Below are 26,376 nucleotides of genomic sequence, written 5' to 3' on the forward strand. Positions count from 1 at the left end.
TCATCCTGGAGTTCAGTTACCAGTGGTGTGCTGCAAGGATCTGTTTTGAGGCTACTGCTGTTTGTCATTTTTATAAATGATCTGGAGCTGGGCATGGAAGAATGGATTAGTAAATTTGCAGATGACACTAAGGTAGGGAGAGTTGTGCATAGTGCCAAAAGATATTTGTGGGTGGCACGGTGGCACAGTGGTTAGCACTGCTGCCTCACAGCGCCAGAGACCCGGGTTCAATTCCCACCTCAGGTGACTGACTGTGTGGAGTTTGCACATTCTCCCCGTGTCTGCGTGGGTTTCCTCCGGGTGCTCCGGTTTCCTCCCACAGTCCAAAGATGTGCAGGTCAGGTGAATTGGCCATGCTAAATTGCCCGTAGTGTTAGGTTAGGGGTATGGGTGGGTTGCGCTTCGGCGGGGCGGTGTGGACTTGTTGGGCCGAAGGGCCTGTTTCCACACTGTAAGTAATCTAATCTAATCTAATCTAATATAATATATTGTGTGTTACAGAGGGGCATAGATAAGATGCAGAGCTGGGCTGAGAAGTAGCAAATGGAGTTTAATGTGGAAAAGTGTGAGACAGTTTACTTCAGAAGAAGTAATGGGAATGCAGAGTAATGGGCTAATGATAAAATCTTTGGCAATGTAGATGAACAGACACATCTCAGTGTCCAGCTGCATAAATCTCTAAAAGTTGCCACCCAGGTTGATCAGGTTGTTAGAAGGCATATGGTATGTTGGTATTTATTGGTAGGGGAATTGAGTTTCGGAGGCACGAGGTCATGCTTCAGCTGTACAAGACACTGGTAAGGCCACACCTGAAGTATTGTATACAGTCTGGTCACCACATTATAGGAAGGATGTGGAAGTTTTAGAAAGGATTCTGAGCAGATTTAGTAGGATTTTGTCTGGTATGGAGGGAAGGTCTTTCAAGGAAAGGCTAAGGGAACTGAGGCTGTTTTTATTGGAAAGAAGAACATTGAGAGGTGACTTAATTGAGACAGATAAGATAGTCAGAGCTTTAGTTAGGGTGGACAGTGAGAGCCTTTTTCTTCAGATGGTGAAGGCTAACAAAAGGAAACATAGTTTTAAATTGAGGTGTGATCAACTTAGGACAGATATCAGGGGTAGTTTCTTTAGGGGTGTGGAACGACCTGCCTGCAACCATTGTAGACTCGCCCGTGCTAAGGGCATTTAAACGGGCATTGGACATACATATGGATAATAATAGAATGGTGTAGATTAGATGGGTATCAGATTAATTTCGCAGGTGGCCGAAGCATCAAGGGCCGAAGGGCCTGTATTGTGCTGGAATGTTCTGTGTTCTATGTTCTAAATGGAGTCATAGAGTCATAGAGATGTACAGCATGGAAACAGACCCTTTGGTCCAACCCGTCCATGCCGACCAGATATCCCTACCCAATCTATTCCCACCTGCCAGCACCTGGCCTACATCCCTCCAAACCCTTCCTATTCATATATCCATCCAAATGTCTTTTAAATGTTCCAATTGTACCAGCCTCCACCACATCCTCTGGCAGCTCATTCCATACACGTACCACACTCTGCGTGAAAAATTTGCCCCTTAGGTCTCTTTTATATCTTTCCCCTCTCACCCTAAACCTATGCCCTCTAGTTCTGGACTCCCCGACCCCAGGGAAAAGACTTTGTCTATTTATCCTATCCATGCCACTCTTGATTTTATAAACCTCTATAAGGTCACCCGTCAACCTCTGACGCTCCAGGGAAAACAGCCGCAGCCTGTTCAGCCTCTCCCTATAACGGTTGGAGACATTGGATACTGCAAAGGCTATGGGCCCTGACAATGGTCTGGCAGTAGTACTGAAGATATGTGCTCCAGAACCTGCTGCTCCCCTAATCAAGCTCTTCCAGGACACTTACAACACTGGCATCTATCTGACAATGTAGAAAAGTGCTCAGGTTTGTACACAAAAGACAGGACAAATCCAATCCAGCCAATTACCCCCTCAGAGGTCTACTATCAATAATTACTGAAGTAATGGAAGATGTCATCAACCGTGCTAGTAAGCAACACTTGCTTGGCAACAGCCTGCTCTCTGATACTCAGTCTGATCCCATCAGGGCCACTCAGCTCCTGACCAAAAATGGACTAAAGCGTTGAATTCCAGAGGTGAGGTGACAGTAACTGTCCTTGACATCAAAGCAGCCTTTCGACATGGTATCAAGGAGTTCTAGCAAAACAGGAATCAATGTCAGTCAGGGAGCAAACTCTCCGCTTGTTGGAGTCATATCTGGCAAAAAGGAAGATGATTGTGGTTGTTGGAGTTCAATCGCCTCAACTCCAGGATATCTCTGCAGGAGTTCTTCAGGGTAGAGTCCCAAGTCCAACCGCCTTCAGCTGCTCCATCATAAGGTCAGAAGTGGGGGTGTTTGCTGTTAATTGCACAATCTTCAACACCATTCGCTAGTCCTCAGATACTCAAGCAGGCTTGGGCTGACAAGTGGCAGGGAACGTTAACTCAACATGAATGCCAGGCAAAGACCATCTCCAACTAGAGAGAATCTAATCATTGCATGTTGATACTCAGTGGCATTGTCATCATTCAATCCCCCACTATCAACATCCTGAGAATTACCATTCAGCAGAAACTGAACTGGATTAGTCCAATTGTCCTGTGGTTACAAGAACAGGTCAAAAGTAGGAACCCTGCAGCAACAAGCTCATCTCCTGTCTCCCGAAAGCCTGTCCAGCATCAACAAAGCACAAGTCAAGAGTGTGATGGGCTACATCCCACATGCCTGGATAAATGCAGCTCTAAAAATACTCAAGACGTTTGAGACCATCCAGGCCAAAGCAGTCTGTTTGATTGACACCACATCCACTCTGTCCACCACTGCCACTCAGTAGTAGCAGTGTATCTATCTACAGGATGGACTACAGACATTCACCAATGGGCCTGAGACATCACCACTTCTATCTTGAAGGACAAGGGCAGCAGATACATGGGAACGCCACCACCTTCAAGTTCCCTTCCAAGCCACTCACCATTCTGAGTTGGAAAGTTCCTTCCCTGTGACTGGGTCAAAATCCTGGAATTCCCTCCTAAAGGAATTGTGGATCTACCTACAGCACATGGACTGCAGTGGGTTGAGAAGACAGCTCACCCCCAACTTCTCAAGGGCAATTAGAGATGGGCAATAAATGATGCCCAGCCAGCAAACCAATGTCCCATAAGTGAATTAAAAAGGGTGAAAAGCCGTGACTTGCATTAACATATTGGCAAGATGCTTGTGCCATAAAGATAACTATAACTATCAACTCCCGTAGGAAATGGTAAAATGAAATTTGATATTTTTTCTCTCATTTTTTAAAAATTCCCTTGAAGACAATCGTAGTTGAATGGATTATTCAGCAAAAGAATCAATATGTAGATTGTTTTCTCACAAGTTTTTGATAAGAACTTTAAAAAATAAAATAGTTGAATCTAAAGGTAAAATATTTAACGGTCAGTTTATAATTCGAATGTACTTTGCGGCGTTCACAATGATTTATACTTGAGGAAAAGCAGAATGTGAAACATTTAAATGGCAGGAATCGACTTTGCCAGAAAATCCATTTAGTCCCTATGTCTAACTGACTTCTTTGTTCTTTTAATTCTCTCAGCATGTTTGAGTTTGACATTTTCTCCATTCTTTCGATTTTCTCCATTCTTTCTAAGCACGCTCTGATTTTATCTAAGCTTTTTGCTCTCCTCTTTCCTGTGATTTTGCCTGCAGTCACTTGTTTCCTATCCACCGATCGAAGTTCTTTAGTAATTTTAACTAGAAGGGCTATGACAAATTTCTGGGGTGGGTGGGAATTGAACCTACACCTTCCAGCCCAGAGGCAGAAACATTACTGCAGTGACACAAGAGCACTCAAAAGTTACTCTACGCTTGACCATTTCTCCTATCTCTTCTGAATTCCATCTTGGTGTTTTTAGAGGTCTACTTACTTAACTATCTTCCTACTGAATTAATTCCCTCTTTGGGAACCCCTTTATCAACACCTTTCTTTGTAAAGTCGCCATAGTCCCAGAAGAACATAGGGCTGGTCTCTCATCAACTGATGGTGAGTTTAACCTGAGTGTCACCACAGCTCAGCCATGGAGTGAGTTGTAAAGACAGGACTGTCATGGTAACCTCAGCTGGTGTGGGAATTGAACCCACTGCTGGCCTTACTGTGCATTGCAAATCATCCACGCCATCCAACTGAGCTAACTGACCCCAACATCTTACAGGCAGTATTTGGAACAAATCTCTCAACACAATGCAGGTCATTTCATACGTGAATTCATTGCCACATGGGTGTAGCAAATCCACGGGTCAAATTGGGAATTGAGGTCCCCACGTGTCCCTACTGTATCATCGACAACTCCTTGGAATTCCCAAAGAATCTTCAACCATCTCAAGCATTTCCTAATAAACCCACCACCTCCCTCTATTATTGGCACGGCTAACAAATCTGATATGGTAAAAACAATGACTGCAGATGCTGGAAACCAGATTCTGGATTAGTGATGCTGGAAGAGCACAGCAGTTCAGGCAGCATCTGAGGAACAGTAAAATCGACGTTTCGGGCAAAAGCCTTTCATCAGAAATAAAGGCAGAGAGCCTGAAGGGTGGAGAGATAAGTGAGAAGAAAGTCGCATAGAGTACAATAGGTGAGTGGGGGAGGGGATGAAGGTGAAAGGTCAGCGGGGGGAGGGTGGAGTGGATAGGTGGAAGAGAAGATAGGCAGGTAGGAGCTACAGGGCAGAGGAAATGACCTGGGAGTTGCAGTGGGAGAGGGACATCCTGAGATTCTTGTAGAGAGAGGAGGGAAACTTCTTCAAGGCAGGCATCCTTGCAAGAGGATTCACAGTAGGGTTAAAATCAACGAGGTAAAAACAATGACTGCAGATGCTGGAAACCAGATTCTAGACTGCCTGAACTGCTGTGCTCTTCCAGCACCACTAATCCAGAATCTGGTTTCCAGCATCTGCAGTCATTGTTTTTACCTCGTTGATTTTAACCCTACTGCGAATCCTCTTGCAAGGATGCCTGCCTTGAAGAGGTTTCCCTCCTCTCTCTACAAGAATCTCAGAGAGTCATAGAACATAGAACATAGAAGAATACAGCGCAGTACAGGCCCTTCGGCCCTCGATGTTGCGCCGATCAAAGCCCACCTAACCTACACTAACCCACTATCCTCCATATACCTATCCAATGCCCGCTTAAATACCCATAAAGAGGGAGAGTCCACTACTGCTACTGGCAGGGCATTCCATGAACTTACGACTCGCTGAGTGAAGAACCTACCCCTAACATCAGTCCTATATCTACCCCCCCTTAATTTAAAGCTATGCCCCCTTGTAATAGCTGACTCCATACGTGGAAAAAGGTTCTCACTGTCAACCCTATCTAACCCCCTAATCATCTTGTACACCTCTATCAAGTCACCCCTAAACCTTCTTTTCTCCAATGAAAACAACCCCAAGTGCCTCAGCCTTTCCTCATAGGATCTTCCTACCATACCAGGCAACATCCTGGTAAACTTCCTCTGCACCCGTTCCAGTGCCTCCACATCCTTCCTATAGTATGGCGACCAAAACTGCACACAATATTCCAGATGCGGCCGCACCAGAGTCTTATACAACTGCAGCATGACCTCAGGACTCCGGAACTCAATTCCTCTACCAATAAAAGCCAGTACGCCATATGCCTTCTTCACCACACTATTTACCTGGGTGGCAACTTTCAGAGATCTGTGTACATGGACACCAAGATCCCTCTGCTCTTCCACACTACCAAGTATCCGACCATTAGCCCAGTACCCCATCTTTTTATTACTCTTACCAAAGTGAATCACCTCACACTTAGCTACATTGAACTCCATTTGCCACCTTTCTGCCCAGCTCTGCAGCTTCTCTATATCCCGCTGTAACCTGCCATATCCTTCCTCACTGTCTACAACTCCTCCGACTTTCGTATCATCCGCAAACTTGCTCACCCAACCTTCTAACCCTTCCTCCAGGTCATTTATAAAAATGACAAACAGCAATGGTCCCAAAACAGATCCTTGCGGAACACCGCTAGTGACGGCACTCCAAGATGAACCTTTGCCATCAACTACTACCCTCTGTCTTCTTCCAGCCAGCCAATTCCTAATCCAAACCTCCAACTCACCGTCAATGCCATATCTCTGTATTTTCTGCAGTAGCCTACCATGGGGGACCTTATCAAACGCCTTACTAAAATCCATATATACCACATCTACCGCTTTCCCTCATCTACCTCCTTAGTCACCTTCTCAAAGAATTCAATAAGGTTTGTGAGGCACGACCTGCCCTTCACAAAACCATGCTGACTATCCTTGATCACATTATTCTTATCCAGATGTGCATAAATCCTATCCCTTACAATTCTCTCTAAGACTTTGCCCACAACAGAAGTGAGACTCACAGGCCTATAGTTACTAGGATTATCCCTACTCCCCTTCTTGAACAAGGGAACCACGTTTGCTAGCCTCCAGTCCTCTGGCACTACTCCTGTAGACAAAGAGGACACAAAAATCAAGGCCAATGGCTCTGCAATCTCCTCCCTTGCTTCCCAGAGAATCCTAGGATAAATGCCATCAGGCCCAGGGGACTTATCTATTTTCACCCTTGCCAGAATTTCCAACACCTCTTCTCTACATATCTCAAAGCCATCCATTCTACTTATTCGTGCCTCAGTATTCATATCGACAACAATGTCCTTCTCCCACTGCAACTCCCAGGTCATTTCCTCTGCCCTGAAGCTCCTACCTGCCTATCTTCTTTTCCACCTATCCATCCCCCCCACCCCTACCCCCGACCTATCACCTTCATCCTCTCCCCCACTCACCTATTGTACTCTATGCTACTTTATCCCCATCCCCACCCTCCTCTAGCTTATCTCTCCACCCTTCAGGCTCTCTGCCTTTATTCCTGATGAAGGGCTTTTGCCCAAAACGTCGATTTTACTGCTCCTCGGATGCTGCCTGAACTGCTGTGCTCTTCCAGCACCACTAATCCAGAATGTCAATTCTGATATGACTAACGTTGCTGAAATAAAGGAAACGGTTGTTATATGTTTGGGTACTTCACCTTGGGAGAGATGACTTGAACTGTAGATAAGTTTAAACTGAAACTAGTTATCATGCAATAAGGATAACGTATTAGAGGACAATGCACAGTTTTACAGAAGTATGATCCTGCTGAAGCCTTGCTAATTCTCCTCACAAGGCTCTGTCATAATTTCAAACATCACCATGAAGGGTGACATTCATACAGCCCCAGGCAGGAACCTTACAGAATGTCATACTACAACAATAAGTGATTGAATTTTATAACCTCATTCTCAGAAGATTTGATTTGATTTATTTACTGTCACGTGGATTTATTACAAATACAGTGAACAGTGTTGTTTGGTGGTACACGTGTAGGATCATTTTAATTAGAAACTATTAAATATTTAATAGGTACACATAGGGAGGTAGGAAACTAAATACAACATCCAATGACAAATGCAGCTAAAGAATCTTGCTTTGCACAGAGATAGTGCAGGTTATCAAAGGATTTCATTTTCATTCATGTCAATGTTTCAAATAGACTGTACAAGTAGTTCTATAACACAATGGTTGTGTTCTTGTGCAACCCTGCATTATAGAAACATCACACTTTAGAAACACCACTTTAAGTGTTGGCAATGTAATCATGTTACAGCCAACACGCGTTTTAAAAGTTCAGACTTTAGACACAGTGTCCCCAATTCATCAAGTGTTTTACAGCGAATTTTCATCGCCGAAACGCGCGTTATAGCAGAATGACCTGTATAAGGAATGACAAGCTAACAAGAAAGCAATGTTACAGCAGAGATTACAGAGGAATCTAAAATTTCAAGACTTCTGCATCAGAGAATATTATTGGCTGTATGTTTCCAACATCTTCTATCTTTATAACAATCAATTTGACGGACAAGAAAAGAAATGAATTCTGTACTATTTATCTCGAGTCATAGAGTCATACAGCATGGCAACAGACCTTTTAGTCCAACTCATCCATGCCAACCAAGTTGCCTAAACTAAACCAGTCCCAATTGCTTGCATTCGGCCCATATACCTCTTAACCTTTCCTACCAAGAAAAAAACCTGCATTATTTTCACATACTGTGCCAAGTCTTCAATGGCAGGATTGAACAATTCAAGCTACCCAAGTAAAGACATGGTGCCAGAAATGCCTACCCCAAATCCAAGATGACTCTTGTGAGTGAATGTTCCTCAGGCAGATAATGTTTTCTCCCGTTGCCACTGAAATAACTGTACAAAGGCCAGTATTCTGTCACCAAGCCATCCTTTATCTCCATGTGCACAGTACACAGACTGTGGCCAGCCAGCTTGGAGTCAAGCCCCAGGATCAGGAGACTCTCTGAATCCCCTGTTTCTTATCTGTCAGCTAAGGCTCCCTGATTGGCCCAGGTTAACAACCCCAAACAAGGATCTCATAGGCAATCACTACAATTGGGAAGGGTGAGGTTCTTTGCTATGGAATGAGGTGATAAAGAATCGATAGAATAAAGAGATTGATCCCACTCATAGCTTAGGGAAGAACAAGAGGGATGATATAAATTAGCCACCAAGGAATCCAATAAAGAATTGTATGTACAGAAGGAGCACTGAGAAAGTGGAACTTTGGCACACAGAGTAGCTGATGAAGGAGAGGGAATAAGAGTTGGGGCGGCAAGAGGATTACTAGAGTGGGAAAAGGTTGATGTGGTATAGAAATATCAGTATACACCATTTGGTCAGAACAATGTCTTCGGTATTGTAGTTTTAATATAACGTACAAACACTTGAACAATCAATGGAATCATTTCACAATAAGAGCAACAATTGACTCTCATTATCGAACATAAGTCTATAATTAATTTAAATGCAGGGTGTCGATGATGATAAAGTGATAAACGGCTTTATTGAGAGCATTCCACCACCTCAAGACTGGTTCGGTGAGTTTCCTTCACATCTACCCTGTGTATTTCCTCTCCAGTTTTCCTATCGGAAAGATGTTGTGAAACTTGAAAGGGTCAGAAAAGATTTACAAGGTTGTTGCCAGGGTTGGAGGATTTGAGCTATAGGGAGAGGCTGAACAGGCTTGGGCTTTTTTCCCTGGAGCTTTGGAGGCTGAGGGGTGACTTTATATAGGTTTACAAAATTATGAGGGGCAAGGTCTTTTCCCTGGGGTTGGGGAGTCCAGAACTAGAGGGCATAGGTTTAGGGTAAGAGGGGAAAGACATAAAAGAGATCTAAGGGGCAACCTTTTCGTGCAGAGGGTGGTACATGTATGGAATGAGCTGCCAGAGGAAGTGATGGAGGCTGGTACAATTGCAACATTTAAGAGGCATTTGGATGAGTATATGAATAGGAAGGGTTTGGAGGGATATAGGCCAGGTGCTGGCAGGTGGGACTAGATTGGGTTGGGATATCTGGTCGGCATGGGCAGGTTGGACCGAAGGGTCTATTTCCATGTTGTACGTCTCTATGACTCTTCACTATAATGTTCCGAAAGTAATTTCCAAATAAAGCTCCCTGAAGAAATTCCTTCCACCCAAACTATAACCATCAATTTCTCGAACACTGGGAAAATATTAACGTTTTCAAGAATATGTAGGTGGTACAATACTGTGCATTTTGCTCCAGACTTTAAAAAGATTGATTTATACCCTGCTTAAAAATGTTATATTTGTATTTTTAAAAATATCAAATAACAGTTTACATTAGTTAACAACATGAACACGATTCGATTAAAGCTTATCTTTTGCCATATGTTAAAAATATTGCATTTGATTATGAATGATCTGAAAGAAATGAGGAGAACAGTATTTTTTCTATTGTGAAGAAGCTGACTAACCTGGGGTACTATGCACTAAGTATGGTACAAGATATAAATAACTCACCAATAACAATTTCAGCACTCTCCCGTGTTATCCCAACTTTAGGCAACTTCAGGCACATTGGTCTTACTGCACTTTGGTTTGTTGGTTTGTTTGTCTTGTGATTGATTCTAGCTGTAGTTGCTAGGATACATTAATCTGCAATCGAGTTATGGAACTCAAAGATTAAATATAGAGTTAGAAACTTTGTTTTTCCAGTTATCATTTTCTCCCATTTCTGAGTCAAATGTCACACATAAATGTGGAGCAACCTAACTTAAAGTTTCCAAATTGAGTTTGGTGAGCCCAGTATACCGCAGCTCCTTCGTGAGTGAACAACAATCTGAGTTCATCTGTACAAAATAGTAAGGGTCATTTAATCTTTCTCTCATCATTCAACACCGGAAACTCTTAAATGAGCAACAGTGAGCCTTTTGTAATTCGATGCTAACAGCAACATCAAGGCTGACTGTGGAAACATATCAAAAACTATTCACGGTACCACATTGTGAATAAATTACATTATTCTCTGAACATAATGAATTTACAATTCCCTGCAAGTTCTGTTGTCACGTGTTAATCAGGGAATGTGATGTCAATGTCTAAAAGCAATGCCCAGCTTAAAATTAGCATCATTTTCTATCTCCACAAAAACATTAGTTCAAGAGGGAAATAGATTTAAGTATTCACTTTTTAAAAATCACATATTGAATTGAGATGGTAGATTTTCAATTATAGTTATTTGCTTATCGAGCAACTGAAAAACTGTATCATTCAATTTTGATTTAAGAGCACTGGCTAGGTAGTACTACAGAAATTTAGAATTGAGTGCATCTGCACCATATGGATGCATTGGTTCAGGGCAGCAGCTTTCTACCACCTTTATAAGGGCAAGGAGAAATAGCCAGTAAACCTTTGCTGAGCCAGTGATACCCACGTCTCATGAACAAATAATTAAAAAGGTTACACATTATGAACATTCAAACCAATGTTTGTGTGCCAGTTTTCTGTCAAAACAGTCCTTCTAGCCCTGCAGAACTTTATGTGTTTCAATTAAATCCCTGCTCATTCTTCTAAACTTATGTGAATGTAGGCCCAGTCGACCTAATTTCTTCCCCACATGACAAACCCACCACCCAGGGATCGCTCTAATAAACTGTTGGCTGCAATCCTTCTATGGCAAGCTTCTCCTTTGAAAGTCTCTCCTTTCTTGGGTAGGGAGACCAAAACTGGTGAATATACTCCAGGCATGGCCCCACTGAGGTTCTGTGCAACCGCAGCAAGATAATCTTATCCCGTCCTCCTTTTGGTATGACTAACGTGCCCTTTGCATGCTTGCTTTCAATGACTGTCCATTTGTACCTCAAAATTTATGACTATTTAAATAATACCCTGCCATTCCATTTCTCCTACTGAACGAGATAACTACACCCAGTTACATACTCTAACTGCATGTATTTGCCCACTCACTCAACCTATCGAAATTGCCTTGAATCCTTCTCAGTAATCGCAATCTCTCCTAGCTTTGTGGTATCAGCAAACTCGGAAACATTATGTTTAATTCTCTCATCTAAACCATTGACATATTGTGTGAATAACTGATTCCCGGACATCAATCCCTGGGGTATCCCACAAGTCATCATTTTCTATTGAGAAAAAGGCCCTACTACAGGTTCCTCTCTGTTTCCTGCTAGTGAGCCAATCTTCCAACCATATCAATATGTTACCAAGAACTATTGGTTCTTACCAAGAACTATTGGTTTCCAACCTTTGAAGTGGCATCTTATTAAACACCTTCTAGAAATCCAAGTATAGTATGTCTTCAAATTTCCCTTTACTCCAACCGCATATTACTCCTTCAAAGAATGACGATAAATGATAGTCATAGAGTCATAGAGATGTACAGCACAGAAATAGACCCTTCAGTCCAAATTATCCATGCCAACTAGAAATCCTAGATTAATCTAGTCTCATTTGCCAACATTTGGCCCATACCCCTCTAAACTCTCCCTATTCATACACCCATCCAGATGGATCTTAAATGTTGTAATTGTACCAGCCTCCACCACTTCCTCTGGAAGCTCATTCCATACATACACCACCCTCTGCATGAAAATGTTACTCCTTAGGTCCCTTCTAAAACTTTCCCCTTCACCTAACTCTACGCCCTCTAATTTTGGAGTCCACTATCCTGGGGAAAAAGACCTTGACTATTCACCCTATCCATGCACTTCATGATTTTATAAACTTCTACAAGGTCATCCCCCCAGCCTCCGACGCTCTAGTGAAAATAGCCCCAGCCTGTTCAGCCTTTTCCTATAGCTTAAACCTTCCAACCCTGGCAACATCCTTGTAAATTTTTTTCTTAACCCTTTCAAGTTTAACAACATCCTTCCAAAAGTGGCCTAACCAAGGTCCTGTGCAGTCACAATATGACCTCCCCAACTCTTATATTGAAAGATTACTGCACTGAGCCAAGTGGTTGAAAATGATTTCTCTCTGACAAAGCTACCTGACTCTTGAGTTTTTCTATGTGTGCAGCTATGATTTTTGTTATGATAGTTTCGAACGTTTCAGATTCATATCCCCACTGTTAGATAGCAAGATATCCTTCTTACAGAAAAAAAAATACAGGACAGTAAATAATCTGGTGGCTGGTGACTTATATTAACCATCTAAGCGACAAGATTTCTTTCCAGCATCTACTTTAAACAGGCTATATTGATCCTCAGCTTTTTTTCTCACTTATGTTTACTGTAGAATGTACATTATCCCACAGAGCCAGGTCATCTAAGTAACAGTTTATTGATTTTGTTCGTTCAGTCCGAGTTCCATATGATGCTACCTCTAAGATCTTAGACAAAGATAGCACCATCTCAACAGCATCGATAATTAAAGCACACGTCATCACTTTTCTTAATTTCTTTGTGGAGAAAGTGAGGACTGCAGATGCTGGAGATCAGAGCTGAAAATGTGTTGCTGGAAAAGTGCAGCAGGTCAGGCAGCATCCAAGGAGCAGGAGAATCGATGTTTTGGGCATGAGCCCTTCTTCAGGAATCTTTCCTGAAGAAGGGCTCATGCCCGAAACGTCAATTCTCCTGCTCTTTGGATGCTGCCTGACCTGCTGCGCTTTTCCAGCAACACATTTTCAGCTCTTACTTTCTTTGTCCCAAGAGGCAAATGTTCTCATCTTCTCCCAAAGGATTAGTACAAATCTTTCTGTGTTGGAAAATTTACGGTAGGCAAGCAGGAGGTCTGAAGAGCACAGCAAGCCAGGCATCATCAGGAGATGGAGAAGTCAACGTTTCGGGTGAGATAGCGTCAGGAGGTGGGGAAGTCAATGTTTCGGGTGTAACCTGTGTTCAGGTTGGGGTTGGATGTAAGGGGTGCTGCAGATAAAAGGGGTGGTGGGGGCAGGGTGGTGAGGTGGGGGAAAGGTGAACACAGGTAGATGGTACAACCTGGCTGGTCAATGGGAGGAATAAATCCAGCTGGTAGCTGAAAGGAAGGGTCAATGAGAGGAATGGAAGGGAGGGGGAAAGGGTTAGGAAGGGAATTGGCAGATGGAAAGGGAGGTTATTTGAAATTGGAGAACTCAATGTTGAATCCTCCGGGTTGTCGGCTGCCCACTCAGAAGATAAGGCAATGTTCCTCCAATTTGCAGTCTAGTTTGCTGTGGCAATGGAGGAGGCCAAGGATGGTCATGTTGAAAAGGGAGTGGTTCGGGGGAATTGAAATGGGTGGTGACTGGGAGGTCTGGTCAGCCCCTGCAGGCCCGGCTGAGATGCTTGGCGAAACGTGTCTGGATTTATTCCTCCCATTGACCAACCAGGTTGTATCCTCATCCTGTGTTCACCTATACCCACCTCATCACCCTACTGCCACCTCCCCCTTTATCTGCAGCTCCCTTAATCCCAGCCCCAATCCTGAAGAAAGGTTACACCTAAAACATTGACTTCTCCACCTGCTGATGCTTGTTGTGTTCTTCCAGCCTCCTGCTTGTCTACCTTCGATTCCATCATCTGCCGGGATTTATTTTGTCTCTAACCTTGGAAGATTTAGTGCCAAGCTTTGTGTGTGAGGTAGATTAATGTCATATTATTACGATCACCCAAAGCTGAAAACTTCAGCAAAATTTTCATTTTTTAAAAAGTCTGATTTGCCTTCCAATTTTGGAAGCAGCGTGGTCAGACTTCATAGCAGGAATATCAAAACTAGGATATGGTCCGGTCCATGTGTCAGACCAATTGAGCTTTCTGAAGAAGCTCCTCAGCTGTTCCATCTCCTCCTTGGTAGCAGCCCCATCAGTCTGCCTAGATCTGCCATGACTAATTGCAAAAGGATTGACGCCTTTAAAGAAAGACTTTTGAAGTATAATTACATCTGACTTGCCCCATGTAACCCATGTATTTGACAACTCCAGAAGCTTTTTTGCCATTTCAACATTCCTTCCTCATTCAATTGACCATCTTTTCTTTAATGTCACTGGTGAGACCCTCTTGTGACACAATGGCAGCATCCTTACCCAAGGATTGGGAGGCCCAGGTTCATGCTCCAGAGGAGTATAAGAGGAGCATAATAACATCTCTGAACAGGTTGATTGGCAAAATAGGTTAAATTAAAAAAAGACTTTATATGGGGCCCTCTTGTGAGCAGAGGTTCAAGTTGCAGAGATGGTTAATAACATCTCTGAACAGATTGATTAGAAAAATAGGTTAAATTTTTTAAAAAGTCATTGTTTGGATGGGTATATGAATAGGAAGTGTTTGGAGGGATATGGGCCGGGTGCTGGCAGGTGGGACTAGATTGGGTTAGGATATCTGGTTGGTATGGACGGGTTGGACCAAAGGGTCTGTTTCCATGCTGTACATCTCTATGACTCTATGACTCTACTTCCACCCACCACAAAAAAAATCATAAAAATATCTAAAATTATTCCGTTATACTATCAATCAATCATCACCAGGGCCACTTTCAATTTTGAACGCCATCTCATTAACAGAACAGAGCTTTTTAAAAATTATCACTGCCAAGAAGTATAATTTAACTCAAGTATATTATTATTATTTCCAGAGTATCTCCTGTATTTCTGGTGCTACCTTTAAGTGCTGTAAAATTACTCTATTCCCAAGCAGAATATTCAGAAGGAAAAACACTTTGATATCTGTCAGAGTTATACTTCCAAGAAAAGGCTGTAAAAATGGTTAAAAAGATTTTCAAAATTATCTTTCTCACCGGGGGAGAGTTTACCTTGATCTCTCCTGCCCCCAAACACTCCTCAAAGCCTCTAGCTACCAGCCTAGCCTTAATCTTATTGGTCCAACCCAGATGGATCATTGCCATAAAAATCTATTTGAGTGACAAAGCAGATTGACCTCAGTCATCAACTTCTGGATATATGGGGAATTCTTTCCAAAGCTGTAACTCTTATTTAGCCTCTTTTATCATCCCGTCTTCCATTCAAACCCAATCATGGCGACTTCTATGTTCCTCCATTGCCAGGTAATGCTTTCCATTATCCATGTTACATTGTGGAGGTGCTGGTGTTGGACTGGGATGGACAAAGTTAGAAATCACACAACACCAGGTTATAGTCCAACGTATTTATTTGGAAGTTCTAGTTTTCAGAACGCTACTCCTTCGTCAGGTAGCTGTGGAGCAGGATCATAAGACACGGAATTTATAGAAAAAGAACCACAGTGTCATGCAACTGAAACAATATATTGAACAAATCTGGATTCTATTTCCAAAGTAGGACTTTATAAAATGTTACAATGACTGCCTGCATTGACTGCCTGCAGCTCATGTGCTTTTTCAATAAAATAGAATATTTCTGCAATTACAATGCTGCAAATGCAAATTCATCTCACAGATTTATATGTGTGTGTATGCATGTGAGGGAGAGGGAAGGGGAAAGAGAGAGTGTGTGTGCATGTGAGTGTGAGTGTGTGTGAGAGTGTGTGTTTGCATGTGTGCGTGCTTGGTAGAGTGAGTGTGTGTGTGTGTGTGTGTGTGTGTGTGTGTGTATACCCGTGTGTATGTGAGTGAGAGACTGTATAGTGTAGTGGGGTCTCCTGTAGTGTGACATGAACCCAAGGTCCTGGTTCACACACTTTACCAAGCACGCACAAATGCGAACACACACACATGCGAACACACACACACGCGTGTGCACACACACACACACATTCTCTCTCTCTCTCTCTCTACCCCCGCTCCCTCACATGCACGCTTAGACACATATAACTGTGTATTGGCCATGGGAAATGCAGGGTTACAGGGATAGGGTAGGCAATAGGTCTAGGTGGGATACGCTTTGAAGGGTTGGAGGTTGACTCAATGGGATGAATGGCCTGCTTCCACATTGTAGGGATTCTAGGAATTCCTAATTCAAATTAAACCATTGGGAACAGCAGTATAACTGTGTTGGTTAGAATAATTTAGTTAGGTAGTAAATTAGCTAGTCAGTTCAGCAGGGCACCAGTTCAGAGCAATGGTGATACAGAATTCTCCCCCACCCCCATAAACTAGATGCAGATGATAATTTTCTACAGTGTAGAAGACAGAACTAATACAAATAATACATTTATCTGCCATTTCTTTGCTTTCCGTTATCAATTCCCCTTTTCAGAATGCAGGAGACCAACATTTATCTTCACTAACAGAATGCTTCTTTTTAGAAGATTTTCAGCCCCTTGTGTTCCTTGCAAATTTACTTTTTCATTTTCTTTGATATGAATCATTTACTGTACCTCACACTATATTGCCATCTGTGCAAACTCCATCTTCTGTTTTATCAACATTCCAACAACAGAAACTCAAGATAATTTTAGTGAGTTAAATTAATTCATGGCACTTCTGAAAAGAAAGGTTTATAGTCTCTCTCTTCAAATAGACAAGGTGCAATTTTCCATTGGCTAATAAAGGGTGGACATGCATTTGGGATTGTGTCAATATAAAATAGCAGAGAAAGGCTATTATATGGACAAATGTACAAAATCAATACAGCATGAAAGACAAACAAAACATTACAGATGAATGACTTATTCTGTTGACATTCCTAATACTGCAATTTTGTTCTCTTTAAACCAGCTCAGCCTCATGTTGACTCAGTGGTTAGCGCTGCTGCCTCAGAGCACCGGGGTACCAGGTTCAATTCCAGCCTCAGGTGACCGTCTGTGTGGAGTTTGCACATTCTCCCAGTGTCTGCATGGGTGCTCTCTTTTCCTCCCACAGTTCAAAGATGTGCAGGTCAGGTAGATTGGCCATACTAAATTGCCTGTAGTGTTAGGTGCATTAGGCAGAGGGGGATGGGTTACTCTTTGGAGGGTCAGTGTGGACTGGTTGAGCCAAAGGGCCTGTTTACACACTGTAGGGAATCTAATCTTTAAAAAAAATGTCAAAAGCAAATAAATAGTTTGCTTGGAGTTCAAATATTGGCAATATGCACCAAACAAATTCATTTTGGAACACTGGTACAGTCACTGGATGTATTCTTGTACCATCTAGTGGTGGGGCAAGAAAACCAGTCAGAGCCCGACCGGCCCTACAGGGAAGGCTGTGGTCTAGTGGTATTATCACTGGACTAATCCAGAGATGAAGAGTGTGGTGCTGGAAAACCACAGCCGACAGTCAACATCCAAGGAGCAGGAGAATCGATGTTTCGAGCATAAGCTCTTCATCAGGAATGTTCTGGGGACCTTGGTTTGAATCCGGCCTTGGCAGGCAGTGGAATTTGAATTCAATAAAAATCTGGAATTAAGAGTCTCATGGTGACCATTGTCAATTGTTGGACAAACCCATTTAGATCATGAATGTCCTTTTGGGAAGGAAGCTGTCATCCTGGCCTACACATGACTCCAGACGCATGGCAATGTGGTTGACTCTTAACTGCCCTCTGGGCAATTAGGGTTGGGCAGTTAAGAGTCATGCCTGTGACGCCCTCATCCTGTGAATGAATAAAGAGAAAGAAAAGATTGATACAGCCACAAGAACCTGCATTTGTATAGCATCTTTATGGTAAACCATTCACAACATTCTTTACAAGGAGACTATCAAACTCTTTGGCAAGTTAAAACTCAAACACTTAGTCAAGCAAATGCAAAGTAATTCTGGGGCTTGGGAACTGAAGGCACAACACCTATGGTGGATATTACCTGGGTTTGATTCCAGCCTCGCGCGACTGTCTGTGTGGGGTTTGCACATTCTCCCCGTGTCTGCGTGGGTTACCTCCGGATGCTCTGGTTTCCTCCCACAATCCAAAGATGTGCAAGTCAGGTGAATTGGCCATGCTAAATTGCCCATAGTGTTGAGGGATGTGTAGGTTAGGTGCACTAGTTGTATGGAATGTAGAGTAAAAGTGTAGGGGAATGGGTTTGAGTGGGATACTGTTCAGAGGGTTGGTATGGACTTGTTGGGCCAAATGGCCTGTTTCCACACTGTAGGGATTCCATGAATATATGGGAGACCAGAATAAGAGGAGCACAGATATCTCAGAAGATTATAGAAATATGGATGGAAGGGATTTGAAAAAAAAATTTTAAACTCAACCAAGAGTCACATCAGCAAGCATGGGAAGTTGGTGCATGTTTAAATCAGGACTGAGTTTTGGAGGGTTTGAAATTTATGGAAGATGGAATTGGAAAAGGCAGTGGGTTATGTGGCGGAGCTGTCAATCAGAGATAAAAAGACATGGATGAGTTTTTAGGCGGTGTATGTACGAGGCAGATGATGTGAAGGGGGAAGGAAGTAGTCTTAGCGATAGTGTGGATGCGGTTCAAAATTCATTTTGGGGTCAAACACTAAAAAGGTTGAGAAATACAGTCTACATCAACCCAAATGACCACTAGGAATGGAGTCAGTGGCACAATTGGTCAATGTTACTTTCAGTTCCAATACTTAATTGGAGATTTTTGTTTGCTCATTCACACTGGATATTGGACAGGAAGAGAGATAATTCAGTAAAAAGGAGGCATCCAGGGCATACAGGTGGCTACATCCACATGAAAATTGGGGTGTAGCTGAGGCGACAGGATGGAGATGAGAAAGAGGAAAGTCAAAAGAGCATGAGGGACACTGGAGGTAATGGTGCAGGAGTGGGATAGGGGGCCCTGGTAAAGAGGGTGCAACAGTGGCTCAGTCTTACCCAGATAGAAAATGGAAGAGATGCACTGAAGGACAGTGGGAGAGACTGGCCTGCAGACAGGCTGAGAACAATGGTGTAGCATTTGTGCCAGTCACATAGGGCACCAGATAGAATGTTAGAAAGATGTTCTTGTGTTATTGAATTTGCAAAATAGATGACAGATATGGGGAGAGAGTGTGGTTGGAGACATGACAAATCGATCAAAAGGTATGATGAGTGGTCCATTATCAACAAACAGATTCCACGAAAAGGAGAGGTTAGGTAGTCATCCATTTTTTGGGAATGGGGTTGAAGAAATAGAGTTGAGATTTGTGGCCCATGGATAAGCTTGAAGGCATGACGAGCTATCGAAGAGTTAAAAAAGGATAAAGAAAGCTTGCGGTATGCAGAGGCAGAATACCGCTGAGAGAAAGTGAAGGCTGCAGATGCTGGAGATCACAGTCAAAAGTGTATTGCTGGAAAAGCACAGCCGGTCACGCAGCATCCGAGGAGCAGGAGAGTCGGCGTTTCGAGCATGTAGCTGCCAGGCGTGTAACCAGGATGGATTCATCGCAAACATAAGGATTTTCCCGGTCTCTGGATTCTCAGAAAACACAGCCAGTAACTCAAAGTGCTGACATCTGGTTCCGACAGATCCTGCTGAACACCTTGGAAAAGGGAAACAGGCTGAGAGTGCTTTGACAATGCAAGCTGTAAGCAAGTGCTTTTCTCTCTGGAGGCAATATTTTTTGCCGAAGATATCACAGCTTAAGTTCATTGTCCAAAATGAAATTCTGAAGAGCGTGTGTTGCAAGATTGAGTAGCAATTAGCTGCCAATTTGGTTCATTGATCAAGAAGAGTGCAAAGGCACAGCACATTGCAAAGACAGTGGGCCCAACCATATTCTGGCATTAGGACCAATGACTTATAGAGTCATAGACTCACAGAGGTATACAGCACGGATCAAAGCTTTCGGGTACAATTCATCCATGCCAACCAGAAACCCTAACCTAATCTAATCCCATTTTTCAGCACTTGGCCAAATCTCTCTAAACCCTTCCTTATTCATGCACCTATCCAGATGTCTTTTAATTGTAATTGTACCAGCCTCCACCACTTCCTCTGGCAGCTCATTTCATACATGTACCACCCTCTGTGTGAAAAGGTTACCCTTTAGGTCCCTTTTTAATGTTTCCCCTCTCACCCTAAACCCATGCCCTCTCGTTCTGGATTCCCCCACCCCAGGGAAAAGACATTGTCTATTTTTCCTACCCATGCCCCTCATGATTTTATAAACCTCTATAAGGTCACCTGACTTGTGCTCCAGAACTAGCCACACACCCAGCCAAGTGGTTCCACCGCAGATACAACACTGGCATCTTTGTTTGCACAGCCATGTCTCAACCATAAAGAGCAGGACCAATCCGGCTAATTATCGGTCTACTTTGAATCAATAGTCAGGTAAGATCTCCCTATTGCCAGAGGACATTAGGCTTGCTCTCAGATGACTGGGGTGGTGAGTTTAACCTGAGGATCACCTCACCTTAGGAGAAGGGCAAGGTTGAGAGGGTGGAATCGTCATTGTAACTTTAGCCAACATGACAATTGGATTGACAATGCTATTACAGTGGTATTTACCAAAGCTGCTCACCGATGCTCCATTTGAGTTCCACCAAGGCCGGTACAACTTGGGGGAGAAATAAAAAGCAAAATTGTAGGGGTAAGGTGCAGTGAGTGATTGATCAGTGTGGCATCAAGGAATCCAAGCAAGACTGGAGTCAATGGAATTCAGGATCCTAATTCTCTACATATTGGAAGCATAACCATCTCCCTTTGTGCTTGAGAGAAGGTGATCAAACATCTCAATCCCAGGATCACTTGATTGAGATGGGCTTTTAAGGGCAGTGATCTAGGCCCAACCATCTTCCGCTTCATCAATAAACTTCCCTTCCAGCAGGAGGCCATTTGCAAATGGTATTGAACACTGCAAAAGTTTAAATATGAAGCAGTGCATTCCCAAATATAGAATGACCTGAACAGCATTCCAGTATAGTTAGGTGACATCTGACTCACCACTCAAATGCCAAGCAACAATTATTCAACAAGGAAGAAAATCCACCCATTGCCTTAGATAGTCAACTGGATCAGTAGCGTACATCTGTGGCTCCAAGATCCAGTAAGTGGCTGGAAATTCTGAAACTTTTAACTTGACCCTGATTCTCCAATGCTTTTCCACCACTTACAAAGGTACATGCCAGCGGTCTGATGAATTACTTCCAAGTCACAACAGCCTGGTTGATCAGCGTCCACACCAGCTCCATTGCATTAAAGCAGCAGTGTGTACAACCACAAAATGCACTACACAGCTCCCAAAAGCATCTTCCAAAATTCATGACCTGTCCTACCTAAAGAGACAAATAAACTGCAGATGCTGGAATCCAAAGTAGACAGGCAGGAGGCTGGAAGAACACAGCAAGCCAGGCAGGTGGAGGAGTCAATGTTTCGAGTGTAACCCTTCCTCAGGACCTGAAACATCGACTTCTCCATCTCCAGATGCTGCCTGGCTAGCTGTGTTCTTCCAGCCTCCTGCCTGTCTACACTGTACTGCCTAAAAGCACAACAGCAGCACCTGCAAGGGTGCATGTCACGAGCATGTTCCCCTCCCAGTTACCTTATTCATTCATTCTTGCTGGCTCAAAATCCTGCAGCAAGAGATCATAGCTGCATTTGACCCATATCCCAAATACTTTTACTTAAAATTTTATCCATCTCAGATTTAAAATTAACAACTAATCCTACATCAACTGCTATTTTTGGAAGATCGTTCCAAACATATACTACCCTTCATGTGCAGAAGTGCTTCTAAACATCTCTCCTGAACAGTCTGGCCTTAATTATTAGACCATGCCCCCAATTCCAGAATCTCCAACCAGTGGAAATAGTTTATCTTTATCTATCTTTTTCCTGCTAATATCTTTAAGACTTTGATCAGGTCACCTTTAACTTTCTAAATTGTAGAAAAAGAAAACAGAAAAATTTGTATAATCTCTCCTCAGAATGTAACCCTGGGAGTCCAGGTATCATTCCTGTAAACCTATGTCGCCCTCATCTCACCTTCCTGAGGTGTTGTGCCCAGATCTGCTCACAATGCTCCAGGTGAGGTCTCTCCAGGGTTTTGTATAACTGCAGCATAACTTCTTTCTCCTTGTTCTCCAGCCCTCCATATATAAAGGCCAGCATTCCATGAGCTACCTTAATTTATCTTCTGCACCGGTTTGTGACATTTTAAAGATCTATGTACCTGAACGCCAAAGTCTCTTCAGACAATACTGCATTTAATTTCATTTCATCTAGAAAGTGTCTTGATCTATCCTCTATAGAAATCAGTTCAAAATGGATAAGCTCACATTTACATTGAACTCTCTCTGCCACTGTTTTGCTCATTCACAATCTACCCTTATTCCTTTGTAATTTTATGCTATCATCTCTACTGTCTACATGCTTCCTTACTTTGTGGGTTAAGAATAGCAACCCCATGAACAGATAATCATAGAATCCCTATAGTGTGGAAACAGGCCATTAGGCCCAACAAGTCCACACTGACCCTCCAAAGAGTATCCCACCTAGACCCATTCCCCTACCCTTGACCCTAATTAATGCACCAAACCTGAACACACATCCCTGAACACTGTGGGCAACTTAGCATGGTCAATTCACCTAACTGCACATCTTTGGATTGTGAGAGGAAACTGGAGCACCTGGAGGAAACCCAGGCAGACTCAGGAGAATGTGCAAACTCCAGACAGTCCAATGGAGTGGAATCAAACCCAGGTCCCTGGCACTGTGAGGCAGCAGCCACCATGCTGATTACCAAGTGTCAAGTTAATTAAGTCAGGAGTCATGCAGCACCAGGTTATAATCCATCAGATTTATTTGAAATCACAAGCTTTCAGAGCGCTCCTCATTCATCAAGTGAAGTGCACTTCACCTGACTAAGGTTCAGTGCTCCGAAAGCTTGTGATTTCAAATAAACACGATGGATTGTAACTTGGTGTCCAGTGACTTCTGACCTTGTCAACCCCAGTCCAAAACCTCCACATCAAGTTGATTAGTCAAGTATTTTATTGCATCTAGGTTACTGAATAGGGTATTTATTTCTGAAACAAAATCAGTTCTGGGATTACAGCCAGAGAGTTAGACACTTCATTCATGCTGACCATGTTCCCAAACTAAACTAGTCCCATCTGCCTGCATTTGGCCCATATCCCTCCAAAACTTTCCTATTCATGTACTTATTCAAACTCTTTTAAACGTTGTAACTGTACCTGCATTCACCACTTCCTCCAGCAGTTCATTTCATATGCAAACCACTCTTAAACAAGTTGCCCCTCATGTCCTTTTTAAATCTTACCCCTTATTTGATGAAAAATAGCAGATAACCTTATTGCTATTTACTTGCAAAGTAGATTTTTTCTCTAGATTTGACGCCCGCATGTTCTGTCAATGAAGAAACCAGCTTCTGCAAGGGAGCACTCTGCAAATTGTTCATCAGCACCTCTTACTATTTTTCAAAATATAGTAGAACTTAATGGTTTGAACAAGTAGCCAAAAGAATTGTTTAAAGTCAAAATTACCAGTCAAGAGCCTTTGAAAATTACCAATATTAAACCATACAAAAGCTGTTGGTTTATGTATTACAATTCTAAAACAAGGGTAGAATTTTCCCATGAGAGTGAAAAGCTGGTCCAAATTAGAGGAATTGGTAATCGGTGTAACATTACTCGAAACACAAAGTGATTAATGTCATCAAATGTCTCTGCAGAAACCGTCCTATAAACTCTGTGTAGTGCTTAATAGTAAGCCAGGTTATATTAATCTGTTACGCTATGTTCGATTTAAAGACATTATTGGTGATGTGGTATTGAAGTTAGTATACTCCCATTCAAAATTCAAGAGAAATGGAATTAATTTGTGCAAAGCTTATCAAACAAGGCAAACTCCAGTAACTTTTCCATTTCTAGCATAAATATAGAGCTGTGTGAGCTACATTCACACAAACATCCATCCTGGTAGAAGCCAAGCCTATTCATCTATAAGTCTGTGTGTAACTTTGAGCAATTCATGCTACAATTGAATTGAATTAAATTAAATTAAATTAAATTGAATTGAATTGAATTTATTGTCATGTGTGCTGAGGCACAGTGAAAAGCTTTGTCTTCACTTTGTGTCTCTCACTGTGTCTCACACCTGCACACACACATCATGGGTGCTGGGGAAAAAAATAAGTGTAGGGGTTAAAAAAAGAGAGAAAAAGAAAAAAACAGAGGATGACCTCTACCACAGTTAGGTGGTAGTGTGGGGGTAAGGGAGAAAAGAAAGAGAGAGAAAAAAAGAGAAAAAAAAAGACCAGGAGGTTTAGAGTCCCCTCATTTTAGAGGACTGACTCTGTGCTGGCCAGTGCCACAGGCTGTGTATTCCTGCTACTCCTCCCTGTGTCTTGTTGGAAGAGGAGAGTTTATTTTTCTGTCCCCAACTCCCCCGCACCCCCCCCCATATCCAGACAGGATATTTGTTAATTCTGGTTTTATTTATTGAAAAAACAGGAAAACCTTTGTCTTGTGAGCAATACAGACAGATCACAGAGTTAAGTAGCATAGATAAGTAAATAGCAATAAAAACAAAAACACAGGTACAGGCAAATGTTAAGAGTTTGTGACAGTATTCTAACAACAGTAGGGTAGAAACTATTCCAAAACCGGCTGGTGCATATGTTCAGGCTTCTGTACCTTCTCCCCGATGGTAGAAGTTGTGGAAAAATATTGCCAGGGTGGGATGGATCTTTGAGAAGGTCTGCAGATGCTGGAAACTAGAGTCTAGATCAGACTAATGCTGGAAAAGCACAGCAGGTCAGGCAGCATCTGAGGAGCAGGAAAATCGATGTTTCAGACAAAAGCCATAGTTGATTTTAACCCTACAGACTCTTGCAAGGATGCCTGCTTTGAAGACGTTTTCCTCCTCTCTCTCCACTCTGTAGGCACCCTGCCTCTATTCCTGATAAAGGGCTTTTACCCGAAACATCAATTTTCCTGCTCCTCGGATGCTGCCTGACCTACTGTGCTTTTCCAGCACCACTCTAATCTAGACTCTGGATCTTTGTGAATGCTGGCGGCCTTTCCTTGACAGCGGGCCTGGTAGATGGATTCTATAGATGGGAGGTTGGCCTTTGTGACTGTCTGGGCCGCGTTCACCACTCTCTGTAACCGTCTCCGATCTTGAATAGTACAGTTGCCTAACCAGGTAGTGATATATCCAGACAGAATGCTCTCGATGGCGCACCTATAAAAGTTGGCGAGGGTATTTGCCGTCATGCCAAATTTCCTCAGCTGCCTGAGGAAGAAAAGACACTGTTGGGCCTTTGTAACCAGTGCATCCACACATGAAGAGTCCAAGAAAGCATGTTGTGGATGATCACTCCCAGGGGCTTGACACTCTCCACTTGTTCCACCTCTGTGCTGTTAATGTGTGGGGGGGGGACATAAGTAACATCCCACCGAAAGTCAATAATGAGTTCCTTGGTTTTGTGGGCATTGAGAGCTACGTTGTTCTCGGTGCACCATTTTTCCAGGTCTTCCACCTCCCGTCTGTAGTCTGTTTTGTCACCATCTGAGATTCGACTGACTATGGTGGTGTCATCAGCGAACAGATAAATAGCATTAATCTGGTATTTGGCGAGGCAGTCATAGGTATACAGTGAGTACAGTAGGGGCTGAGTACGCACCCCTGGGGGGGCTCCAATGTTGAGTGTTGATGAGGATGAAATATTGTCCCCAGTCTTCACTGATTTTGGCCTGTGGGTCAGGAAACTGAGTAGCCAGTTGTAGAGAGTGGGACTTAGTCCAAGATCACTAAATTTAGTAATCAGTATCGAGGGGATAATAGTGTTGAAGGCTGAACCATGGACAATGAGTAGGATTCTTATGTAGCTGTTCTTGGTGAAGATGTTGTAGGGAGGAGTGAAGGGCAAGTGATATGGCATCTGACGTGGATCAATTCAATTCAGTTCAAGTCAATATGAGAATCATTGTGCTGTGAAATCCCAAATCTTGCTTTAACTTAACGTTTGAAATCAGTAAATGAAGCTAATCATTCTCCTAGTCAGTACACTCTTGGGAAGAGTACGAATCTGCCTCCAGACTTGTGATGGGGAGTCTGAAGAAAGGGAGAAAGTAGCATAGAGTACAATGGGTGAGTGGGGGAGGGGATGAAGGTGATAGGTCAAGGAGGTGAGGGTGGAGTGCATAGGTGGAAA

General features: G+C 42.9%; 1 protein-coding gene across 2 annotated transcripts in view; it reads right to left on the reverse strand.

Moving 5' to 3' along the window:
- Window positions 1–10,268, reverse strand: part of LOC140484616 (protein TBATA-like) — a 51,359-nt gene extending 41,091 nt beyond the window's left edge. For both annotated transcript variants that reach the window (XM_072583133.1, XM_072583132.1), the window contains exon 1: window positions 9,967–10,268. The gene's annotated coding sequence lies outside the window, so the exon portion shown is untranslated. The remainder of the gene's footprint in view (window positions 1–9,966) is intronic.
- Window positions 10,269–26,376: the final 16,108 nt, after the last annotated feature.

The sequence above is a fragment of the Chiloscyllium punctatum genome, chromosome 13 (genome assembly GCF_047496795.1).
Source record: "Chiloscyllium punctatum isolate Juve2018m chromosome 13, sChiPun1.3, whole genome shotgun sequence".
NCBI classification, from domain to species: domain Eukaryota; kingdom Metazoa; phylum Chordata; class Chondrichthyes; order Orectolobiformes; family Hemiscylliidae; genus Chiloscyllium; species Chiloscyllium punctatum.